General features: G+C 46.7%; 1 protein-coding gene across 4 annotated transcripts in view; it reads right to left on the bottom strand.

Annotated features, from left to right (window-relative positions):
* Nucleotides 1-27,105, bottom strand: part of TMEM154 (transmembrane protein 154) — a 302,500-nt gene that overhangs the window by 204,498 nt on the left and 70,897 nt on the right. The window lies entirely within an intron of this gene.

Genomic DNA, 27,105 nt, shown 5'->3' with positions numbered 1-27,105 from the left:
CTTTTTCCTGCCAGTATAAGTATGGACTGTGTGACGTGCCTACTTGGATGCGGTCACTCATATAATCCTCCACCATTCTTTCAATGTTGAGAGAATCATATGCAGTGACAGTAGACGACATGTCCGTAATCGTTGTCAGGTCCTTCAGTCCGGACCAGATGTCAGCATCAGCAGTCGCTCCAGACTGCCCTGCATCACCGCCAGCGGGTGGGCTCGGAATTCTGAGCCTTTTCCTCGCACCCCCAGTTGCGGGAGAATGTGAAGGAGGAGATGTTGACAGGTCGCGTTCCGCTTGACTTGACAATTTTCTCACCAGCAGGTCTTTCAACCCCAGCAGACTTGTGTCTGCCGGAAAGAGAGATCCAAGGTAGGCTTTAAATCTAGGATCGAGCACGGTGGCCAAAATGTAGTGCTCTGATTTCAACAGATTGACCACCCGTGAATCCTTGTTAAGCGAATTAAGGGCTCCATCCACAAGTCCCACATGCCTAGCGGAATCGCTCCGTGTTAGCTCCTCCTTCAATGTCTCCAGCTTCTTCTGCAAAAGCCTGATGAGGGGAATGACCTGACTCAGGCTGGCAGTGTCTGAACTGACTTCACGTGTGGCAAGTTCAAAGGGCATCAGAACCTTGCACAACGTTGAAATCATTCTCCACTGCGCTTGAGACAGGTGCATTCCACCTCCTATATCGTGCTCAATTGTATAGGCTTGAATGGCCTTTTGCTGCTCCGCTAACCTCTGAAGCATATAGAGGGTTGAATTCCACCTCGTTACCACTTCTTGCTTCAGATGATGGCAGGGCAGGTTCAGTAGTTTTTGGTGGTGCTCCAGTCTTCTGTACGTGGTGCCTGTACGCCGAAAGTGTCCCGCAATTCTTCTGGCCACCGACAGCATCTCTTGCACGCCCCTGTCGTTTTTTTAAAAATTCTGCACCACCAAATTCAAGGTATGTGCAAAACATGGGACGTGCTGGAATTTGCCCATATTTAATGCACACACAATATTGCTGGCGTTGTCCGATGCCACAAATCCACAGGAGAGTCCAATTGGGGTAAGCCATTCCGCGATGATCTTCCTCAGTTGCCGTAAGAGGTTTTCAGCTGTGTGCGTATTCTGGAAACCGGTGATACAAAGCGTAGCCTGCCTAGGAAAGAGTTGGCGTTTGCGAGATGCTGCTACTGGTGCCGCCGCTGCTGTTCTTGCGGCGGGAGTCCATACATCTACCCAGTGGGCTGTCACAGTCATATAGTCCTGACCCTGCCCTGCTCCACTTGTCCACATGTCCGTGGTTAAGTGGACATTGGGTACAACTGCATTTTTTAGGACACTGGTGAGTCTTTTTCTGACGTCCGTGTACATTCTCGGTATCGCCTGCCTAGAGAAGTGGAACCTAGATGGTATTTGGTAACGGGGGCACACTGCCTCAATAAATTGTCTAGTTCCCTGTGAACTAACGGCGGATACCGGACGCACGTCTAACACCAACATAGTTGTCAAGGCCTCAGTTATCCGCTTTGCAGCAGGATGACTGCTGTGATATTTCATCTTCCTCGCAAAGGACTGTTGAACAGTCAATTGCTTACTGGAAGTAGTACAAGTGGGCTTACGACTTCCCCTCTGGGATGACCATCGACTCCCAGCAGCAACAACAGCAGCGCCAGCAGCAGTAGGCGTTACACGTAAGGATGCATCGGAGGAATCCCAGGCAGGAGAGGACTCGTCAGAATTGCCAGTGACATGGCCTGCAGGACTATTGGCATTCCTGGGGAAGGAGGAAATTGACACTGAGGGAGTTGGTGGGGTGGTTTGCGTGAGCTTGGTTACAAGAGGAAGGGATTTACTGGTCAGTGGACTGCTTCCGCTGTCGCCCAAAGTTTTTGAACTTGTCACTGACTTATTATGAATGCGCTGCAGGTGACGTATAAGGGAGGATGTTCCGAGGTGGTTAACGTCCTTACCCCTACTTATTACAGCTTGACAAAGGCAACACACGGCTTGACACCTGTTGTCCGCATTTCTGTTGAAATACTTCCACACCGAAGAGCTGATTTTTTTGGTATTTTCACCAGGCATGTCAGTGGCCATATTCCTCCCACGGACAACAGGTGTCTCCCCGGGTGCCTGACTTAAACAAACCACCTCACCATCAGAATCCTCCTGGTCAATTTCCTCCCCAGCGCCAGCAACACCCATATCCTCCTCATCCTGGTGTACTTCAACACTGACATCTTCAATCTGACTATCAGGAACTGGACTGCGGGTGCTCCTTCCAGCACTTGCAGGGGGCGTGCAAATGGTGGAAGGCGCATGCTCTTCACGTCCAGTGTTGGGAAGGTCAGGCATCGCAACCGACACAATTGGACTCTCCTTGTGGATTTGGGATTTCGAAGAACGCACAGTTCTTTGCGGTGCTTTTGCCAGCTTGAGTCTTTTCAGTTTTCTAGCGAGAGGCTGAGTGCTTCCATCCTCATGTGAAGCTGAACCACTAGCCATGAACATAGGCCAGGGCCTCAGCCGTTCCTTGCCACTCCGTGTGGTAAATGGCATATTGGCAAGTTTACGCTTCTCCTCCGACAATTTTATTTTAGGTTTTGGAGTCCTTTTTTTACTGATATTTGGTGTTTTGGATTTGACATGCTCTGTACTATGACATTGGGCATCGGCCTTGGCAGACGACGTTGCTGGCATTTCATCGTCTCGGCCATGACTAGTGGCAGCAGCTTCAGCACGAGGTGGAAGTGGATCTTGATCTTTCCCTAATTTTGGAACCTCAACATTTTTGTTCTCCATATTTTAATAGGCACAACTAAAAGGCACCTCAGGTAAACAATGGAGATGGATGGATACTAGTATACAATTATGGATGGACTGCCGAGTGCCGACACAGAGGTAGCTACAGCCGTGGACTACCGTACTGTACTGTGTCTGCTGCTAATATAGACTGGTTGATAATGAGATGTAGTATGTATAAAGAAGAAAGAAAAAAAAAACCACGGGTAGGTGGTATACAATTATGGATGGACTGCCGAGTGCCGACACAGAGGTAGCTACAGCCGTGGACTACCGTACTGTACTGTGTCTGCTGCTAATATAGACTGGTTGATAATGAGATGTAGTATGTATAAAGAAGAAAGAAAAAAAAAACCACGGGTAGGTGGTATACAATTATGGATGGACTGCCGAGTGCCGACACAGAGGTAGCTACAGCCGTGGACTACCGTACTGTACTGTGTCTGCTGCTAATATAGACTGGATGATAATGAGATGTAGTATGTATAAAGAAGAAAGAAAAAAAAAACCACGGGTAGGTGGTATACAATTATGGATGGACTGCCGAGTGCCGACACAGAGGTAGCTACAGCCGTGGACTACCGTACTGTACTGTGTCTGCTGCTAATATAGACTGGATGATAATGAGATGTAGTATGTATAAAGAAGAAAGAAAAAAAAAACCACGGGTAGGTGGTATACAATTATGGATGGACTGCCGAGTGCCGACACAGAGGTAGCTACAGCCGTGGACTACCGTACTGTACTGTGTCTGCTGCTAATATAGACTGGATGATAATGAGATGTAGTATGTATAAAGAAGAAAAAAAAAAAAACCACGGGTAGGTGGTATACAATTATGGATGGACTGCCGAGTGCCGACACAGAGGTAGCTACAGCCGTGAACTACCGTACTGTGTCTGCTGCTAGTATAGACTGGATGATAAATAATGATATAAAAAATATATATATATCACTACTGCAGCCGGACAGGTATATATTATATAATGACGGACCTGCTGGACACTTGTCTGTCAGCAGAATGAGTTTTTTAATTTTTATAGAATAAAAAAACACCACACAAGTCACACGACGAGTGTACTTTTTCAGGCAGACATTCAATCACAATATACTATACTGGTGGTCAGTGTGGTCAGGTCACTGGTCACAGTGGTCAGTGGTCAGTCACACTGGCAGTGGCACTCTGGCAGCAAAAGTGTGCACTGTTTAATATGTACTCCTGGGTCCTGCTATAACCTATAACTGCTCCCCAGTCTCCCCCACAATTAAGCTGTGTGAGCACAGTCAGATATTATACATAGATGATGCAGCACACTGGGCTGAGCACAGATATGGTATGTGAGTGTGACTGAGTCACTGGGGTATATTTACTAAGCTCCCGATTTTGACCGAGATGCCGTTTTTTCTTCAAAGTGTCATCTCGGTTAATCTCGGTCATTTACTAAACACTAATCACGGCAGTGATGAGGGCATTCGTAATTTTTTGCTAGTTCAGGTAAAAAATTACGAATGAATACACCATCGGTCAAATTACGCCTGTTTAGATATGAATCTCGGTCATTTACTAAGAAGTGCAAAGCAAAAAAACACAAAACACTGCCGTGAAAAATTACAACTCGTAAAAAAGTCCTAAAAAAAAACAGACCTGCTTTTTTTTCCCGTGATTTGAGATGCATGCAGGGATCCATGAGATCCGTGCATGTATATCAGTGGGAAGGGGTGGGAAAGTGCTTATTTTTGCCAAAAAAATTGCGTGGGGTCCCCCCTCCTAAGCATAACCAGCCTCGGGCTCTTTGAGCCGATCCTGGTTGCAGAAATATGGGGAAAAAAATGACAGGGGTTCCCCCATATTTAAGCAACCAGCATCGGGCTCTGCGCCTGGTCCTGGTCCCAAAAATACGGGGGACAAAAAGAGTAGGGGTCCCCCGTATTTTTAAAACCAGCACCGGGCTCCACTAGCTGGACAGATAATGCCACAGCCGGGGGTCACTTTTATACAGCGCCCTGCGGCCGTGGCATCAAAAATCCAACTAGTCACCCTTGGCCGGGGTACCCTGGGGGAGTGGGAACCCCTTCAATCAAGGGGTCCCCCCCCCCAGCCACCCAAGGGCCAGGGGTGAAGCCCGAGGCTGTCCCCCCCCATCCAATGGGCTGCGGATGGGGAGGCTGATAGCCATTTGTGATAATGAAAAGATATTGTTTTTAGTAGCAGTACTACAAGTCCCAGCAAGCCTCCCCCGCATGCTGGTACTTGGAGAACCACAAGTACCAGCATGCGGCGGAAAAACGGGCCCGCTGGTACCTGTAGTACTACCACTAAAAAAATACCCAAAAAAACACAAGACACACACACCGTGAAAGTATAATTTTATTACATACATACACACATACATACATACTTACCTTATGTTCTCACGCAGGTCGGTCCTCTTCTCCAGTAGAATCCAAGGGCTACCTGTTGAAGAAATTCTACTCACCAGATCCAGGGGTCCAGGCTCCTCGGCAAATCCAGGGTTAATCCACGTACTTGAATAAATTAAAAAAAAAACGGTGTCCCGACCACGAACTGAAAGGGGACCCATGTTTGCACATGGGTCACCTTCCCACGAATGCCAGAAACCCACTTTGACTTCTGTCTAAGTGGGTTTCTTCAGCCAATCAGGGAGTGCCACGTTGTAGCACTCTCCTGATCAGCTGTGTGCTGCTGTCCTCACTGACAGGCAGCACGCGGCAGTGTTACAATGTAGCGCCTATGCGCTCCATTGTAACCAATGCTGGGAACTTTCTGCTCAGCGGTGACGTCACTTTAGGTCAACCGCAGGGCAGAAAGTTCCCATCATTGGTTACAATGTAGCGCATAGGCGCTACATTGTAACACTGCCGTGTGCCGCCTGTCAGTGAGGACAGCAGCACACAGCTGATCAGGAGAGTGCTACAACGTGGCACTCCCTGATTGGCTGAAGAAACCCACTTAGACAGAAGTCAAAGTGGGTTTCTGGCATTCGTGGGAAGGTGACCCATGTGCAAACATGGGTCCCCTTTCAGTTCGTGGTCGGGACACCGTTTTTTTTTATTTATTCAAGTACGTGGATTAACCCTGGATTTGCCGAGGAGCCTGGACCCATGGATCTGGTGAGTAGAATTTCTTCAACAGGTAGCCCTTGGATTCTACTGGAGAAGAGGACCGACCTGCGTGAGAACATAAGGTAAGTATGTATGTATGTGTGTAAGTATGTAATAAAATTATACTTTCACGGTGTGTGTGTCTTGTGTTTTTTTGGGTATTTTTTTAGTGGTAGTACTACAGGTACCAGCGGGCCCGTTTTTCCGCCGCATGCTGGTACTTGTGGTTCTCCAAGTACCAGCATGCGGGGGAGGCTTGCTGGGACTTGTAGTACTGCTACTAAAAACAATATCTTTTCATTATCACAAATGGCTATCAGCCTCCCCATCCGCAGCCCATTGGATGGGGGGGGACAGCCTCGGGCTTCACCCCTGGCCCTTGGGTGGCTGGGGGGGGGGACCCCTTGATTGAAGGGGTCCCCACTCCCCCAGGGTACCCCGGCCAGGGGTGACTAGTTGGATTTTTGATGCCACGGCCGCAGGGCACTGTATAAAAGTGACCCCCGGCTGTGGCATTATCTGTCCAGCTAGTGGAGCCCGGTGCTGGTTTTAAAAATACGGGGGACCCCTACTCTTTTTGTCCCCCGTATTTTTGGAACCAGGACCAGGCGCAGAGCCCGATGCTGGTTGCTTAAATATGGGGGAACCCCTGTCAATTTTTTCCCCATATTTCTGCAACCAGGATCGGCTCAAAGAGCCCGAGGCTGGTTATGCTTAGGAGGGGGGACCCCACGCATTTTTTTGGGGGATTTTACATTGTTTAATTAAAAAAAAAAAAAAATAAGAACCCCAGCACGGATCACACAGATCCGGCCGAGATTGATTGTAAAAAAAAACGGCAGTGTTTTGCTAATCACTGCCGTAAAAATAGGTAAAAAAAAACGAATGACATCGACATCGGAAGCAAAGAAAAATACGAATACGACAGCTTAGTAAATCCATCGTAATCAATTCAAAAAGTTGCAGTTTTACACTGTCGATGTCATTCGTGATTGAACTTTGACCTATTTTCGGAAATTACGAATCTTAGTAAATATACCCCACTGTGTATCGTTTTTTTTCAGGCAGAGAACAAGAACAGAACGGATTATTAAATAATAATAAATTATAAAACTGCACTGGTGGTCAGGTCACTGGTCATCAGTCACTAGTATAACTCCTCCTAAGCTCCAGTAAGTAAATGAAGTGTCTCACTCTCACTCTCCTATCTATTTTAATTTCTAAACGGAGAGGACGCCAGCCACGTCCTCTCCCTATCAATCTCAATGCACGTGTGAAAATGGCCGCGACGCGCGGCTCCTTATATAGAATCCGAGTCTCGCGATAGAATCCGAGCCTCGCGAGAATCCGACAGCGTGATGATGACGTTCGGGCGCGCTCGGGTTAACCGAGCAAGGCGGGAAGATCCGAGTCGCTCGGACCCGTGTAAAAAAACATGAAGTTCGGGCGGGTTCGGATTCAGAGAAACCGAACCCGCTCATCTCTAATGTTTACATCACAATAATGAATTTGTAAAAACATATCACCAAAATAGTATGTTCATAAGGACATTCTTCATACTTCTACAGTACGCCAGAGAAGCAGCACAGCCAGGCCACAGCCAACACTGCCAAGAGATGCAGATGGTGGCAATGCCGGTAAGATTTAACTGTATACACATATTCTGCAAACACATAGAAACACAACATTTTAATGATTATCTTATCACACAGGTTCTTCTTCGGCAAATCCACCGACACTAAGGCGCCCATCACAGGGCTCGGTTACTGTGGCAACGAGGCCACCCAAGAGACGCCGTCTTGAGGCTCCTGCTCCAGCACCAGCATCACCACCCCAACGGCGCATCTCCGCAGTGTCGGCCGTGCCACCACTAGCTCTATTGGCCAGCCCCCAAAGTGAGGATCCACAATCCCCTCAGTTGTCTGGTGAGTAAACATAACAATTACGTGTAAATAAGTAAACAAACAGTGTTTATGATTTATTAACCTGGAGAAGGCATAAGGAAGTGAAAAAACACTGATATGTCCAAGGTGATAAAGGCAGCAGTACAAAATAAACACAACTGTTAATGTACATATTGGATCTGTTTGCCTTGTGCCTTTCTCACCTTGCACATATCACTGGTTTTTCACTTCCTTATGCCTTCTCCAGGTTTATACATCTGCCCCACTGTTAGTACATCGAAAATTATAATGCACTAATGACCAGTCATCCTTGCAATAATCAACAACAACAAGCAGATGTATATTTGTCAGATGGGATGTAGGCCATATCAACACATTTTTGAAACATAATTGTTGAAGTAAAAAAACAACAGAAATGTTAAGTCTCATCCAATTGTTTTGCATGGCCAACAACACCACTTCTAAACATGGGCACCTTAATACTTTTTCATCCATTGTTAATGTGTACATTTTAGGCCACTATATTTTTTTTCTATTTTGGCAGACCACTGACTGCCTTGAACAATGTATTAGTGTATTGGCCAACACATTTATTGTATTGTGTGTGTTGTTCCAAAGGAAGCTTCATACCCAATATGTAAATGTAGTACTTTGTATTTGTTAGAGTTCTTGGTGTTTAAACAGTAATTATGGCTCAGAATCCTACTATTCCCCCTTTAAAAAAAAAAAAAAAAAAATGAGTAGTGAACGTTAGAAGCCACATATTTTTTAAAAAGGTGAGCAACATAGTTAAGTTTATGCCACAAACTATTTAGCAATTTCAACATTAATATTAAGAAGTAATGCATGTTGAGGTAAAGCTATAGTAAGACCAATGCTACATATTTATTAAATAGTGGCTATCTTCAACCCCATACAGACCCAGCCATCATCACCGAGGATGCCCAGCAGGAACGTGACCAGGAGACCTTCACACTCCACCTGCAGCCCATCGATCTGACTCAGACAACCACTCCGCAGGACATACCCCAACCACCCCAAACATCCCACAGCCCCCAATTAAGCACAACACAAGTTGACACACAAATGGGCCCTGAGTTTTGGAGCCGTTGGTCGTCACAACAGGCGCAATACTGCGCAAGCCTCAACGCCCACAGCCAATACCTGTCAAGTCTGCCCCATCATTTGCCTAGACTGAGTCGCAACTCAGGCAGACTTATAGTGCAGGTGGGCCGAATCGCTAACTCCATGGAACAGATGAGGGCAGACAACACCCAAATGCAGTCAAACCTCCAACGCATCTTGGATGATCAGCAGCGGCAGCAACAATCACTTATACAGATAATACAACACAACCAAATGATCAACGACAACCTCTCACGCATGATAGCTAACAACACTGCTGCTAATACTCAGCTCACAGCAAGCTTGAACAATCTAAGCCAAAGCCTTAGTGTGTTGGCATCACACAGAGCCGGTCCTAAGCATAGGCAAACTAGGCAATTGCCTAGGGCATCTGGTATGCCTAGGGGCACAAGCAGCTTCTGCTGATTAAAATGATAAGTGGCATGCCTATATTCTGTGTGTAGCATTTCGTATGCAGATACAGCCACAGTCGCACACAGTATATAGGCATGCCGCATATTTTAATCAGCAGAAGCTGGGTCAGAACTAGTGGTGGTGCTAGGGGGCACCAGCCAAAATCTTGCCTAGGGCATCATATTGGTTAGGGCCGGCTCTGGCATCACACCATGCCACATCTAATTCTGGGACAACGACACCAAGCCACACCCCAGTTCATTCCCCAGTCCGACGCTCAAGTCGAACCCGCACCAACGAGCCAGCACAATCCTCGGCACCTAGCTCACACAAAAAAAAAACATTAATAATGTTCGGTCAGAATATATTGACCATTACAGTGTTTTTTCTTTTAGATTGGTCTCAAAAAGTTGTGTGTTTAAATTAATAAATTGTGAACACGCAATATGTGTGTTGTTTAATTAGCTCCACATGCATATTAGTGTCTTGGGCCAGATGTGGATTGTTAGAAATATATTGCCTGCCCCTAGGTGTCCTCAACTCAACATGTGTCTAAGCTATGTCACCCAGCACATTGTCCATGGCCGCAAGATCAGATAAAGCTACCCTGACTGCATACCACTGCGACTCCTGAGTAGGGAAGCAGAGAGAGGCATCTATGTAGCCATCCAAGACATCCAAAACCTGAGTGGCCCTTCAAAAATTAAAGGTGAGTGTCATGACCTGTAATCAATACAATACTGTTTTCTCTTACATTACAGAAGCACCACTTAGACATAGACGTGTATGTATGTTTTAACTCACCTGAATTAACTATTTTTAAAAGGTGGCCTGTGAGATACTAATTACATTGCCAGTCACAGGCTGGAAGCTGCCGGTAGCCATAAAGTGCAACACAGGCAGGAGTTTGTGCAGGCCTGAGACAGAGCGAGAGCGTACTGTCTCAGGGTCTAGGGTCAGTTTGACAAGGTCATACAGAGTGAAAAAATTAATTACATTTAGTCTGAGCATCTGTATAACATGGTCATCAGCAAATTTGATATCGTTTAAAGTCCCTAAAAAAAACAAGCCATGGCCAGCCTACGCGGAACATGTACAACCTGCTTACCCTGTTGAGTTTCCTGGCCAGGGTTTATTGTAGCCTCATGGAGCAGTGTCAGGTATCCCCCAGCAAACAAGACAGCAGTACTACACACAGTAGCAGCCATTTCAGATTGAGAGTGGTGAAAAATGTGCTTGGGCCCCTTTTAAAGGTCCAAAAAGTCAGGTGTGACTAATGTAGAATTGACAACACATGTAAACACGCTTCTCAAAAGCAGGTCTACTTTTTTTTAGGCTTTTTGTACGATTAGTAATTTTGCCCGGTCGCAAATCCATTTTCTCTAACGTCCTAGTGGATGCTGGGGACTCCGTAAGGACCATGGGGAATAGACGGGCTCCGCAGGAGACTGGGCACTCTAAATAAAGATTTAGTACTACCTGGTGTGCACTGGCTCCTCCCTCTATGCCCCTCCTCCAGACCTTAGTTAGAATCTGTGCCCGGCCAGAGCTGGGTGCTTTTAGTGAGCTCTCCTGAGCTTGCTAATAAGAAAGTATTTTAGTTAGGTTTTCTATTTTCAGAGAGCTTCTGCTGGCAACAGACTCTCTGCTACGAGGGACTGAGGGGAGATAAGCAAACCTACTAACTGCGGCTAGGTTGCGCTTCTTAGGCTACTGGACACCATTAGCTCCAGAGGGTTCGAACATAGGATCTTAACCTTGGTCGTCCGTTCCCGGAGCCGCGCCGCCGTCCCCCTCGCAGAGCCAGAAGACAGAAGCCGGCGGAAGCAAGAAGACATCGAAATCGGCGGCAGAAGACTCCTGTCTTCACATGAGGTAGCGCACAGCACTGCAGCTGTGCGCCATTGCGCCCACACTACCCACACACTCCGGTCACTGTAGGGTGCAGGGCGCAGGGGGGGGCGCCCTGGGCAGCAATTAGGATACCTCTTGGCAAAAAGACACATGGGCTGGGCACTGTATATATGTACGAGCCCTTGCCATTTTATTTACACAGTCCCGGGACAGAAGCCCGCCGCTGAGGGGGCGGGGCCTTCTTCCTCAGCACTAACCGGCGCCATTTTCTCTCCACAGCTCCGCTGAGAGGAAGCTCCCCAGGCTCTCCCCTGCAGTATCAAGGTAGAAAAAGGGTAAAAAGAGAGGGGGGGCACATAAATTTAGGCGCAAATTATCATAAACAGCAGCTACTGGGTAAACACTAAGTTACTGTGTAATCCCTGGGTTATATAGCGCTGGGGTGTGTGCTGGCATACTCTCTCTCTGTCTCCCCAAAAGGCCTTGTGGGGTCCTGTCCTCAATTAGAGCATTCCCTGTGTGTGTGCGGTGTGTCGGTACGTTTGTGTCGACATGTTTGATGAGGACGGTTACGTGGAGGCAGAACAAGTGCAAGTGAATGTGGTGTCGCCGCCGACGGTGCCGACACCTGATTGGATGGATATGTGGAAGGTGTTAAATGATAACGTAAGCTCCTTGCATAAAAGGTTGGATAATCAGTCAGGGTCTCAACCCATGTCTGATTCTACAGCTCAGGGGCCGTCAGGGTCTCAAAAGCGCCCACTATCCCAGTTGGTTGACACAGATGTCGACACGGATTCTGACTCCAGTGTCGATGACGATGAGGCAAAGTTGCAGCCTAAAATGACTAAAGCCATCCGATACATGATTATAGCAATGAAGGATGTATTGCACATATCGGAGGAAAACCCTGTCCCTGACAAGAGGGTTTATATGTTTGGGGGAAAAAAGCAAGAAGTGACTTTTCCCCCTTCACATGAATTAAATGAGTTATGTGAAAAAGCGTGGGATTCCCCTGATAGGAAAGTACTGCTTTCCAAAAGATTACTTATGGCGTATCCTTTCCCGCCAACGGATAGGTTACGCTGGGAATCCTCCCCTAGGGTAGACAAAGCGTTGACACGCTTATCTAAGAAGGTGGCCCTGCCGTCACAGGATACGGCCGCCCTAAAGGATCCTGCGGATAGGAAGCAGGAAGGTATCCTGAAGTCTGTTTATACACATTCTGGTATTGCTTCGGCCTGGATGTGTAGTGCTGTAGCAGCATGGACAGATACTCTGTCTGAGGAGATAGATACCCTGGACAGGGAGACTATTTTACTGACCCTGGGGCATATCAAAGACGCTGTCCTATATATGCGGGATGCCCAGAGGGACATTTGCCTGCTGGGCTCTAGAATAAACGCAATGTCGATTTCTGTCAGAAGGGTCCTATGGACTCGGCAATGGACAGGTGATGCTGACTCTAAAAAACACATGGAGGTGTTACCTTATAAGGGTGAGGAATTGTTTGGCGACGGTCTCTCGGATCTAGTTTCCACAGCTACGGCTGGGAAGTCAAATTTCTTGCCATATATTCCCTCACAGCCAAAGAAGGCACCGTATTACCAAATGCAGTCCTTTCGTTCACAAAAAAGCAAGAAAGTCAGAGGTGCATCCTTTCTTGCCAGAGGCAGGGGTAGAGGAAAAAAGCTGCACCATGCAGCTAGTTCCCAGGAACAAAAGTCCTCCCCGGCTTCCACTAAATCCACCGCATGACGCTGGGGCTCCACAGCCGGAGCCAGGAGCGGTGGGGGCACGTCTCCGAAATTTCAGCCACCAGTGGGTTCGCTCACAGGTGGATCCTTGGGCTATACAAATTGTGTCTCAGGGATACAAGCTGGAATTCGAGGTGACGCCCCCTCACCGTTAACTAAAATCGGCCTTGCCAGCTTCCCCCATGGAAAGGGAGGTAGTGTTGGCAGCAATTCACAAGCTAAATCTCCAGCAGGTGGTAGTGAAGGTTCCCCTCCTTCAACAGGGAAGGGGTTACTATTCCACTATGTTTGTGGTACCGAAACCGGACGGTTCGGTCAGACCCATTTTGAATTTAAAATCCCAGAACATTTATCTGAAGAAATTCAAGTTCAAGATGGAATCGCTCAGAGCGGTCATTGCAAGCCTGGAGGAAGGGGATTTTATGGTGTCTCTGGACATCAAGGATGCGTACTTGCATGTCCCCATTTATCCACCTCATCAGGAGTACCTCAGGTTTGTGGTACAGGACTGTCATTACCAATTCCAGATGTTGCCGTTTGGCCTGTCCACGGCACCGAGAATATTTACCAAGGTGATGGCGGAAATGATGGTGCTCCTTCGGAAGCAAGGGGTTACAATTATCCCATACTTGGACGATCTCCTCATAAAGGCGAGGTCCAGGGAGCGGTTGCTGATCAGCGTAGCACACTCTCAGGAAGTGTTGCGACAGCACGGCTGGATTCTGAATATTCCAAAGTCGCAGCTGATTCCTACGACGCGTCTGCCCTTCCTGGGCATGATTCTGGACACAAGCCAGAAAAAGGTGTTTCTCCCGGAGGAAAAGGCTCAGGAGCTCGTGACTCTGGTCAGAGACCTCCTAAAACCAAAACAGGTATCGGTGCATCACTGCACGCGAGTCCTGGGAAAGATGGTGGCGTCATACGAAGCCATTCCCTTCGGCAGGTTCCATGCGAGGATCTTTCAGTGGGATCTGTTGGACAAGTGGTCCGGATCGCATCTTCAGATGCATCGGCTGATCACCCTGTCCCCCAGGGCCAGGGTGTCTCTTCTGTGGTGGCTGGAAAGTGCTCACCTCCTCGAGGGCCGCAGGTTCGGCATACATGACTGGGTCCTGGTGACCACGGATGCAAGCCTCCGAGGATGGAGGGCAGTCACTCAGGGAAGAAACTTCCAGGGGCTGTGGTCAAGTCAGGAGACTTGTCTGCACATCAATATCCTGGAACTAAGGGCCGCATACAACGCCCTGAGTCAAGCGGAGCCTCTGCTTCGAAACCAACCAGTGCTGATTCAGTCAGACAACATCACTGCAGTGGCCCATGTAAACCGCCAGGGCGGCACAAGAAGCAGGGTGGCAATGGCAGAAGCCACCAGGATTCTTCGTTGGGCGGAGAATCACGTACTAGCACTGTCAGCAGTGTTCATTCCGGGAGTGGACAACTGGGAAGCAGACTTCCTCAGCAGGCACGACCTCCACCCGGGAGAGTGGGGACTTCATCAAGAAGTCTTCACGCAGATTGCAAATCGATGGGAACTGCCACAGGTGGACATGATGGCGTCCCGTCTCAACCAAAAGCTAAAAAGGTATTGCGCCAGGTCAAGAGACCCTCAGGCGATAGCTGTGGACGCACTTGTAACACCGTGGGTGTTCCAGTCGGTCTATGTGTTTCCTCCTCTTCCTCTCATACCAAAGGTGCTGAGAATTGTGAGAAAAAGAGGAGTGAGAACAATACTCATTGTTCCGGATTGGCCAAGAAGGACTTGGTACCCGGAATTGCAAGAAATGCTCGCAGAGGACCCATGGCCTCTGCCTCTCAGACAGGACCTGTTGCAACATGGGCCCTGTCTGTTCCAAGACTTACCGCGGCTGCGTTTGACGGCATGGCGGTTGAACGCCGGATCCTAGCGGAAAAAGGCATTCCGGATGAAGTTATTCCTACGCTGATAAAGGCTGATAAAGGCTAGGAAGGACGTGACGGCAAAGCATTATCACCGTATATGGCGAAAATATGTTGCGTGGTGTGAGGCCAGGAAGGCTCCTACAGAGGAATTCCAGCTGGGCCGGTTCCTGCACTTCCTACAGTCAGGAGTGACTATGGGCTTAAAATTAGGATCCATAAAGGTCCAGATTTCGGCCCTATCCATTTTCTTTCAAAAGGAACTGGCTTCGCTTCCTGAAGTTCAGATGTTTGTAAAGGGAGTGCTGCATATTCAGCCCCCTTTTGTGCCACCAGTGGCACCTTGGGATCTTAACGTGGTGTTGAGTTTCCTGAAATCTCACTGGTTTGAGCCACTTAAGACCGTGGAGCTAAAGTATCTCACGTGGAAAGTGGTCATGCTATTGGCCTTAGCTTCGGCTAGGCGTGTGTCAGAAATTCAGAATTGGCGGCTTTGTCATGTAAAAGCCCCTATCTGGTTTTCCATATGGACAGGGCAGAATTACGGACTCGTCCGCAATTTCTGCCGAAGGTGGTGTCATTTTTTCATTTGAACCAACCTATTGTGGTGCCTGCGGCTACTCGTGACTTGGAGGACTCCAAGTTGCTTGATGTAGTCAGGGCTTTGAAGATTTATGTAGCCAGGACGGCTGGAGTCAGGAAAACTGACTCGCTGTTTATCCTGTATGCATCCAACAAGCTGGGTGCTCCTGCTTCAAAGCAGACTATTGCTCGCTGGATCTGTAACACGATTCAGCAGGCTCATTCTGCGGCTGGTTTGCCGCATCCAAAATCAGTGAAAGCCCATTCCACAAGGAAAGTGGGCTCTTCTTGGGCGGCTGCCCGAGGGGTCTCGGCATTACAACTTTGCCGAGCAGCTACTTGGTCGGGTTCAAACACCTTTGCAAAGTTCTATAAGTTTGATACCCTGGCTGAGGAGGACCTTGTGTTTGCCCATTCGGTGCTGCAGAGTCATCCGCACTCTCCCGCCCGTTTGGGAGCTTTGGTATAATCCCCATGGTCCTTACGGAGTCCCCAGCATCCACTAGGGGACGTTAGAGAAAATAAGATTTTACTCACCGGTAAATCTATTTGTCGTAGTCCGTAGTGGATGCTGGGCACCCGTCCCAAGTGCGGACTTTCTGCAATACGTGTATATAGTTATTGCTTAATAAAAGGGTTATGTTATGTTGGCATCTGTTGTTTGATGCTCTGTTATTGTTCATACTGTTAACTGGGTAAGTTTATCATGAGTTATACGGTGTGATTGGTGTGGCTGGTATGAGTCTTACCCTGGATTCCAAAATCCTTTCCTTGTAATGTCAGCTCTTCCGGGCACAGTTTCCTTAACTGAGGTCTGGAGGAGGGGCATAGAGGGAGGAGCCAGTGCACACCAGGTAGTACTAAATCTTTCTTTAGAGTGCCCAGTCTCCTGCGGAGCCCGTCTATTCCCCATGGTCCTTACGGAGTCCCCAGCATCCACTACGGACTACGAGAAATAGATTTACCGGTGAGTATAATCTTATTTTCACGGTAGAGATTTCAAATACGAATGCTTAGTAAATGACCGAGTTCTAGATCTAAACAGCCGCGTTTAACTGATGGTGTATTTATTCGTATTTTTACTACACAGCCGTAATAAAAATACGAATGCACTCATCACTGCCGTGATTTGAGTTTAGTAAATTCCCGAGATGACACTTTGAAGAAAAAACATCATCTCGGTCAAAATCGGGAGCTTAGTAAATTTCCCTAATAGTCTCCCTGCACCACACCAGCGAGTTACACTTGTTTAAATGGTATAAGAACAAAGGAATTCACCTTTACAGGATAGGTGGGGACAGAACTAGGTTATAAGGTGGTGTTTGATATCCAGCTGTAGGGTATTTTAAGAGCAATATTCTGGTGTTGGTTTGCAGAAGATCGCACGCTCCTGCGAATAGTTATGCGCAGGAGCAGAATACAAATATTAACTGTATGTACTGTGCTCTTGATATGCGGCGGGAACCCAGAGGAGAACATCTGCAAGTGCACCTGGAACAGACATCGCCCACCTATTCAAACTGACCTATGACCTCTCCTGTACTGTAAATGACCATCCCTGTGTCCAATGGACAAAGAGATTACAGTCTCCATTGTGTTAGGTTTTGGACAAATGTATAAAAAGCCAGCTGCAGTCCAGGTCACTCACACAGACTCTGAAGGTCATCTACCTTGATGACTGAGGACCGGACCGGGAAGCGCAGGCGAAAACAAACATATGTACCATTGACTGTAGCCTTTTTCTCTAATTGTATTGTAATATTGTTGTAACCCCCTGCTAGTAAAGATAACCGTCGTGGGTTGGACCTCAACATAGTTTTTGAATTACAATTGGTGTCGTGTCCCATTTCCTTGCTAAGGTTTAAAGTGTATTTACAGCCACTCGGGCTGCTGCATTGTGCTAACAGCGTGTAGGCCTGTGTACGCAAACTGTGTAGTCACTACGCCCTTTCGGCGTACATACGCAGAGTGCGTACACGGTACGAATATGTGTACGTAAGGTGTGTAACCAATATAAGGGTAAAAGGTTAAATACAGCGGCCAAGGGTAAAAGGTTAAATACAGCGGCCGCAGTGGCTCGATTTTAAAGTGTATTAAGTGTGTTTAAAGTATTGCTTTTAGTCCTGTAAGTAAATCAACATTTACAATTGGGAGCTCGATCCGGTTTTTCACATACTCAAAGGCTAGCAGGTCATAGCAGACTTTAATCTATCAGCAAAGGGTGGAAAGATATCTATGTTAAACCTTTTCCTGGTTGGTGGATGTTCTAAAAACCCTATTTGTGTGCTGTTAGATTGCGTCTGCTCTGTCTGGTCTGCAGAGGTGCTGATAGAACCCGTAGGTAAACAGGAAAAAAGCTATTTTAAAAAATCTGTGTAATTTTTCTTGGCGAAAAAAAAAAAAGGGACACAGGGCGTACCTATACTTTGCATACCCTCTCACATATTGTTGCAAAACAAAGTTCAAATAAGTCATATTGTGTTTGATTCAGATTGGATTGTTTATCTGTTAAGTAGATTTAAAAGTACATTTAAAAGTTGCTGCATATCCATGATATGGCTGTGTGGGCATGCTGAGAAATTTTGTATACTTTTTAAACTCAGGCCTAAAGTAACATTGGTGCCAGTGTGGAGTGTGATTTCTTTGTGACAAGGAAGCCGCATGGTCTGTCCTCCATTTTGGACTAACCACATGGCCTGTCCACCATCTTGTGTAAACCTCATGGACGAGGAAGGGGGAGGAGCAGTGGCCATTTTAGGAAGGTCACTTTCTAAATAGCTGATTTGCAGTGTGCTCAGAATAATCAGTTTCCTTTGTCACATCCAGCACCATTTATGAGTTACCAATGAATTTATTTAACCCATGCCATAGTCAATTACAAAGTTTCAATTGGGCCTAGTAAGAGTAAATTGTGAGATAAGTGAATTTTTTTTTCCTTCTTGTCTGTGAAAAAGAAAAAAAAAAAGAGTTTTGGGTTTTGTTTTTTTTTCTCTCTTTTCTTCCAAGACTTGTAGGGTCTGCTTACTAGGGAGTATAGCCATTGAAATGCAAATTAACCTGTGTAACTATCTTTTTTTTAGTAGTGAACAGCAAATATCTTTGATATGCAAATTAGAGGCAGTGAAGAGGTAAGGTATCTCATTAGAAGCCCAGTGAATGATACATATATATAATATTATTATAATTATGTGTATATTCATATCAGTGTATGCAAGATAGCTATCCAATCTGAATCATATCATTTAAATTATAGATTATTGCAGTCATTATAGATCTGTGTGAAATCGTATACATTTGTTTGCTATATAGATACATTTGAAGTAAATGTATTTAAGGGAGTAATTATAAAAACAGTCGTAAAGGGTTAAACAGAACAAGTGTGGGTTGTGTTAAGTGAGCGATTATAGTTAGTATTGCTCACATTTATAGAGACTGTGTGATTTGTTTTATTGCGGACGCACGTTTTGTACACATGGCCCGGACAAAGTACAGGACCGCGCACGCAGCGTAAAAGGCACACATGGTCGCGTGTTTACACAAAGTGCGTAAGAGTGCGGACGCTAAGTACAAATTACACGATAGTTCGTTCAATTAAAAGGTGGGGTAGTGTACCTTAAACACAATAGCACATAACTATTCGGTTTCAAAAGCAGATTAGTATAAGACTTTTGTTTAAACTGTATTGCTTCTGGGGTAAAAGCTGCCGATCAGAATGAGTGGAAATTTTCTGTACAGAAAAACGCTGTGTATTTGTGTGAGCTGAAAGTGGAGTGAGAGGATTTGAACCCGGGAATTCGGGATCCCATCGTTGGTACACCAAGTGAGTGGAGGCTTGGCAGTGTGAGGCGGCTGACTCACGTTAGTATAGATAGTAAAGTACGCAAGTCGTGAGGAGACTTGCACAGGAGCATGGTAGGGAATTGTGAATTGTGACCCATGTAGTTTTTTTTTTATACGCTCCGGCTGAGGTTTCGCAGCTTGTGATTCAGTTCCAGTGGTCGTAGAGCGGATAGGTAACAAGTACCTAGACGCTGTGCGATTGGACCGCATGTTTGTGGGTGCGATACATAGCGCAACTTGATACCCCTTTACGAGCTTTTGCGTAAAATCGCGGTATCATCAGCGATGTGTAGAGCATACGCAATCGTGATTTGTGTACAAGTGCATAGGGAGTTTTCGTTGGTCTCTCTCAGGAAAATCTCCAACGGTACATATTTACTGGAAAAGGTAAGTCACTCCTAAAAAACTTCCAGTAAATAGAAGCCAGTTAGTGGTCCTAGGTTGGGTACATCGCGATCCACTATCGACAGTGTATCGTAGTACTGGCCAACGTGGGCGAGAGTGGATGAAGAGTGCTCGGAGAACTTTCACCGTCTGCTTGCATTGAGTGTTTTGGTGTTTGTGGGAAAAGGCCCACAATTATGGGAGCCAGTTGCTCAAGTGAGAGATGTATGGTAGCCAGGGTTCAGGCTGGAGAGCCGCGGCCAAGGGGTCAGCGAGGTTTATAATGTGTGGGAAATATGGTCCACACGCTGAAGTTTATTGTGACGAATGGGTAAGTATGACTGACAAAGATAGGGTATCATTCCCTAGGGTGGGCAGCTTTGAACCAGAGGTATTACAGAACATAAGGATTAGGATATGTCTGATAAAATCCATAAAACAAAGGATTAGACATACAGATTGTTTAAACTTGTGGCAATAAGAGGGGGAGGTGCAAAGGGAACAAACTCGCAAAGCAAGTTCCAAACCTAGCAGAAATGAGGGCACGAACACACCATTACCGACACAGGTCGAAGGGGAAAAGATGGCTACAGTCAATGGTATATCTGTAAATGATAGAAACATGCAGAATCAATGTGTTAACCTTAACTCTTGCAAGTTGTATTCTGTTTTGAACTCTCTCCAAGGTCATAGGTCAGAGGAAAATTATGCATCCATCCCACTCTCAGCCCTCCTCCAGGCAATTGCCTTACAGGAAATTCAGGTGGGCTCTGTACAACCAGTAAGAGCAGTAGCAGTATCCCCCACTGAAAGGACTGGTGAGATCACAGACATCGGGAAGTGTGAGACTGTTCATTACACAGAGACATTAACACCTCACAGTGAGCAGTTTAGGAATAGAATGGTAGGATTACATCCTGTCTTGGAAATATTAACTCCTAATGGGGGAACCGATAGGCAGGGAGAAATCCCCACCAGGAATAATGCAATGTATTGCCCGTGGTCCAGATCAGAACTTCGGTCAATCATTTCAGAATTCCCCGATCCCCAGAAGCATTTAGCCAGATGTCAGAAGTATGTAAAGGATTTGTGTAATGCATATGAACCGGCAAACAAAGATTGGCGGATACTTTTGAAAGACTGCCTGCCCCCTAATATTGACACCCAAAAATGTATTACTGATTGTAAATTAGAGTCGGATGGTCCTATGACTGACGAGCACAATCAGGAGAACGTGGAACGAATTAACATGCAACTAGACTTGTATTTCCCCACTACTGTTAAGTGGAGAAGAATTTTCTCCATAAAACAGAGAGAAAATGAAATGGCATCTGAATATTTCCATCGGGCTCTGCAAATAATGGATAGATACATTGGGGCAGGGGTGTATCTAGGGGTCTGAGCGCCCCTGGCAAAGTAAGGTACTGGCATCCCCCCCACCTTCCCCACCCAGGGACACAGAAGGGGTAATTACAGAGGCTGAGGTCAGGGACACTGAGGGAGAAATACAGGAAGGGTGCGGGTAGTGACAATGAGGTGGAGGGCTTACAGGGAGGCTGAGGTCAGGGACACTGAGGGGCAATTACAGGGAGGGTGTGGGCAGGGACACTGAGCGGGAATTACAGGAGTGTGCGGGCAGGGACACTGAGGGGGATTTACGGGGAAGGTACTGGCAGGGACACTGAGGTGGAATTATAGGAGGGCATGGGCAGGGACACTGAGGGGGAGTCACAGGGAGGCTGAGGTCAGGGACACTAAGAGGGAATTACAGGGAGGGTCCGGGTATGGAAAATGAGAGGGAGGGGCTTCAGGGAGGCTGAGGTCAAGGACACTGAGGGGCAATTAAAAGGAGGGTGCGGGAAGGAAAACTGAGAGGGAATTACAAGAATGTGCGGGCAGGGACACTGAGGGGGGAGTCACAGGGAGACTGAGGTTAGGAACACTGAGGGAGAATTACAGGGAGGGTGCAGACGGGGACATTGAGGAGGAATTTTGAGGAGGGTGCAGGCAGGGACACTGAGATGGAATTACGGGGAGGGTGCAGGCAAGGAGACTGAGGGGGAATTACGAGAAGTATGCAGGCAAGGACACTGAGGGGGAATTACGGTTAGGGTGCGGGTAGGGCGCACTGAGAATGAATTACGGGGAGGGTACGGGCAGGAATACTGAGGGGTAATTATGGGAAGGGTGCGGGCAGGGACACTGAGAGGGAATTACAGGAGTGTATGGGCAGGGTCACTGAGGGGGCAGTTACAGTGATGGTGCGGGCAGGGACACTGAGAGGGAATTACAGGAGTGTATGGGCAGGGTCACTGAGGGGGCAGTTACAGTGATGGTGCGGGCAGGGACACTGAGGGGGAATTACAGGAGTGTATGGGCAGGGTCACTGAGGGGGCAGTTACAGGGATGGTGCGGGCAGGGACACTGAGGGGGAATTACAGGAGTGTATGGGCAGGGTCACTGAGGGGGCAGTTACAGTGATGGTGCGGGCAGGGACACTCAGGGGGAATTACAGGAGTGTATGGGCAGGGTCACTGAGGGGGCAGTTACAGAGATGGTGCAGGCAGGGACACTGAGGGGGAATTACAAGGAGGGTGCAGGCAGGGACACCGTGGGAATATATGCACACATACAGTTAAAAACCCCTCTCTAGGTGTGATGGCACTACATGTCCCAGTAAATCCAGCTGATGAGGTGTGCTGGGACTTGTAGTCTCAACACAGCTGGACAGGCAGTCACTGGTCTAGATACCTCTCCATACAGAGCTCTTTGTAACCTGTTATCCAGAGTGCCAGGATAGACCATGCAGTGCAGCTACGGTACCGCAGAAAATGTACAGGTATGCTCAGGCTACACTGCTGACTGGTGCTGATTGTAGTGGCTGCTGTTTGGTGACAGGCTGCGCGGACCAATGAGAAGGGGAGCGGATGAGGAAGAGGAAGTGCCTCGACCCTCCCCATACCTGGAAGTGCCCCGCTTCCCGGCTATATTCACTATCATTGTGACCGTAGTCACAGAGAGTGAGAGTCAGAGTGCAATATGCTTCTGAGAGTCCGGCAGTGGATGAGCACTACAAGGGATGTACTCGGTGAGAACTACTATGTCATTCTACCCCCTGGCGTGGGTGGTACTGCCGGGCGGCGCCCCCCTCTTGGCCGGCGCCCCTGGCAAGTGCCATCCTGGCCAATAGGAAGATACACCCCTGCATTGGGGTATCGGATATAGGGAACAATGCGAATTACAGGGAGGTGGCTGTCTCTGTGCTAATGGACGGGCTCAATAAGGCATTAAGGGACAGGGTGCAAACATCTTTGCCTAATTGGAGAGGGGTCAATGTAGCTTATCTTAGAGAGTGCGTCATTGAGCAGCACAAGAACATTGTTAGGCGCAAAGAACAACAGGAGGAGAGGTTGAGGACAGTAAGTATACAAGCACATACAAGAAAACCCCATCAGCCCAAACCCCAGACCCCTGATGGTAAGCCACGTGTAATAGTATGTTTCTACTGTAAAAAGGAAGGACATTTTGCAAGGGACTGTAGGAATAGTAGGACACATAGTTAATATAGACCCCTAGACAGAGAAAACAAGCCACATTATTAAACACATAGACGGGAGTAAGGGACATATAGTAAGTAATCACGAGCCATATAGAAAACACAGATTCGGTTAATGGGAAGAATGGAATAAATGCAATTTTACCCTTTGACAAAACTTGCTGGGGTTAAGACGGGGCCTCTAAACTTTTGCTTCTTTTCCTTAGCAGAAATGGCCCCTGATTAATTTAACAGGAATTTTGTTAGATCTGGTATACATATAGCGTGCTCCCGCCCAGGAAGTACAAAGTATGTTGGATACCCACGAAGACTAATGTTGCATTTCACTGTTCTAGATTCATGTCCATCACAGGTAGAGGAAATTATCTCACAGATACCAGGTTCCCTATGAATTTAGGATGGACAGGACACTGGATTGATGGCTGGTATAGTCCCAGTAGAGATATAACACACACAGATTTTTTTTTAATGAGAGAAAACCGAGTAGAGAATTACTTCCCCGTAGTGCCCAATCCAGTTGTCAAATTTTATAAAATCTTCTTTGCCTCTACAAACTTACCTGTCACCAACTTCTATTCTGATTCTCTCACAATTTCCTCTTCATCTTCCTCGTTCACACAGGGGGGTCCAATACATAGACACAATTACAGTTCAAACTCCACATGCCTAGGTCCTTCAGAGTTTCTGCCCAAACCCAGTATATCCCAACAGCAGGATGACACCAGTATTACTACAGTGTGCCTGGTCATGCACAAAGTGTGGAGAATGGGAATACCGGTGAAGGGAGATTGTGTACGGACACTTATATGCATAATGGTGTGACACCCTGATGGTGAACGCAAACCTGACAATTTCTTTTTTCATTTTTCTTCTTTTTTTTATTCCCCTCTTTTCTCTTTTTCTACAGATGGTTTTACAGTACACTAACTAACATCACATCACTGATGACATTTGAAACAGTTAACATGCAGACATTCAAAATTTGTGTTCCCTACAGGAAAAGGCGGTCTGGAAGTCGAAGGGGTATGGTCAGGAGTCCTCAGGACTTTGGACAGGTAGACACGGTAAGCCAGTGGCCCCCAGAACATATCTCCCAAGCCTAGCTGAGGCGGCACACGGTCTGACTAATCTAGGTAAAGAAGGTATGTGCAAGCTGGTAAGAGCCTACTGGAGTGCACCAGGATTCACTTCTCATGCATATAAGAAAGCAATGTCATGTCTTACTTGCTTGAGGAAGAATATTGGTAAGACAATACCAACAGAGCAATCCCATATCCCTCCTACAGATGGACCTTTTCAGGTAATACAAATCGACTTCATACAGTTACCACCCTGTAGGAATTTGAAATATGTGTTAGTATGTATTGATGTGTTTTCCAACTGGGTAAAAGCGTTCCCTGCTGCCACAAATACTGCTACGTTCACTGCAAAGAAAATTGTGCATGAATTTGTGTGTAGATATGGTATCCCTAGAATGACTGAAAGTGATAGGGGTACCCATTTTACAGGTGAAGTCTTTCAGGTCATGTACAAACTGATGGGAATTAATAGCAAGCTGCATACTCTGTACCGGCCACAGGCAAGTGCAAAGGTAGAGAGAGTGAACAGCACTATTAAGAACAAGCTGAGTAAAGTGATGGCTGAAACTGGATTGCTGTGACCAGAAGCTTTGCCACTAGTGTTGTACAGCATCAGAACCACTCCTAGGTCTCCACTTAACTTATCACCCTTTGAAATTCTTTTTGGTCGACAACCTCATGTAATGATAGACCCCCAGGACGATTTGAAATGCAATAATGAAGTGACTGTGAAATATTTGGTTAGGATGAACCAGCATCTGAGAAATCAACAAAGAAATCTAAAGCTGGTGATTCCTGACCTACCGAACAGTAATTGTCATGACATTGAGCCTGGGGATTATGTGATGATTCGAAATTTCTTATGCTCAGGTTGCCTCATAGGCAGGTGGGAAGGACCATACCAAGTCTTGTTAACCAGCACGACAGCACTAAAGGTCGCCGAAAGAGAGACTTGGGTCCACTCGTCCCACTGCAAGAAGGTCGCTGACCCGGAGAGAACTCGTGACAAAGAGCAAGGTGAAGAGAACCTCGTATCACTAGAGTGTTTTTTTTCCGGGAAAGTTGAGAGGCAGGACTGTTGAACGGCACCTGAGTGCGGAGAGCAACAAGACCAAGGACGGTTGTCGCACCATTTTTCTTTTTTCACCCCACCTGCATTTTCCTTTCTTTTCTCCTCCTTATTTTCCTTCTTTCCCCTAATGAAATGGATCTAACACAAGAGACTGCGTTTCGGGTTCTACTATTAATTCTGTTTTTGATCAGGACAATTTGTTTTGGTGAGGGTCCCAGAGAGGTCGAGCAAGGATCTGGAATGGGTTCTGATGGCGAGTACGAATTTGTAGGATCTCAGGAGCAGCACATTACTCGAGTAAAGGCTGGTATCAGTAAGCGCTCTGGTAGTCATGGAGCTCGGAGGCAATGTGAAGGGTTATTGTCTGATGAATATTGTATTTGTAGGAATTGTGAGAACATAGTCGAAGACGGGTGCATCCAGAGATGTCAGTCCAACATTAATATCGACATGAATCGACATCCGTTGAGTGATTACCACTCATTAGTGGGTAAGGTCTTAAACCAGACAGAATGTTGGGTGTGCTCACAGAGTAAGTCAGGATTAGTACCATACTCCTTAGCAATAGATGAGGTACTCAAATTACGGGGTGGGAGACCAGTGGACAAGAAATTCAATATATCTAGGCCCCCTAGCTTGAAGCTCCACCAGTACAACGTAGATAGGTCCCTGTTGTGTTTTAATATTTCCAATTTCCAAAAACCAGGAAATTGGGAAGTGACTTGGAATAACCAGACAATGACTTTTTCACACAGAGCTGATAGGATTCCTATCGACTCTGAACTTGTACGCAAGATAGCCAACAGTGGGAGGTATTTTCGGTATAGGTATACACGTGGAAGCAAGACCATGTGGGTTGGGAAAGTATTGTCAGGGTATTGTGCCCATATCATCCATCCCGATACTTGTACTGAACAAATGAGAGCACTAGGGATTGTTTTTTTTACCTGGAAAGTTTGCAACATGGTGATGTTACATTTTGTCCCCTATGTTCTCCCAGATGATGACTATTTCATATGTGGGAGGAAAGCGTACAAGTGGCTTGCTCCGAGCTCTGAGGGATTGTGTTATATTGGGAGAGTACTACCGGAGGTCATGACCATAACCCACGACAAAATGAAAGACGTTCACCGCAGCTGTCACTGGCCTAGACTGAGGGTGTTGTGGACTCGGGGATTCTTCCGATGGTTGGGAAGAGGAACCACTACTGAGCCGGAACAGGGGTGGCCTAATATAGGATTTCCTCATACAGGACGCCGACAGTAAGGTTTGGTGAAATATTGAAGAGCTTTATTGTAGGAAAAGAACAACTTAAAGTCATATATCATAAAGGAACTTATGAGGGAATGTCCAGACCCATTGAAGGGTTTTGTGAGCAATATTAGAGATGCTGGTGACTGAAGGAACTGTGGGTGATGTTTAAAAGTCACTGATAACTTAAAGAACTTGTAAATGGTGGTTAAAGACACAGATGGTTAAAGAACTTGTGAGCGGAGGTTAAGACACTGGTAATTTGAAGAACTTAAGTGCAGAGGTTTAGGACGCTGATGATTTGTAGAAGTTAAGTGCAGTGGTTTAAGACGCTGTTGATTTGTAGAACTTGAGAACGGTGACTGAGATGCTGATGATGTGAAGAACTGAAGTGCAGTGGTTTAAGACGCTGGTGATTCGTAGAACTTGAGAACGGTGATTTAGGGCCCGCAGCCCACGCTGATTCCTAGGAGCACT

Source organism: Pseudophryne corroboree, chromosome 1 (assembly GCF_028390025.1).
Source record: "Pseudophryne corroboree isolate aPseCor3 chromosome 1, aPseCor3.hap2, whole genome shotgun sequence".
Taxonomy (NCBI): domain Eukaryota; kingdom Metazoa; phylum Chordata; class Amphibia; order Anura; family Myobatrachidae; genus Pseudophryne; species Pseudophryne corroboree.
The sequence above is the reverse complement of the archived record's forward strand: the minus strand, read 5'-3'. Positions and strand labels throughout refer to the sequence as shown.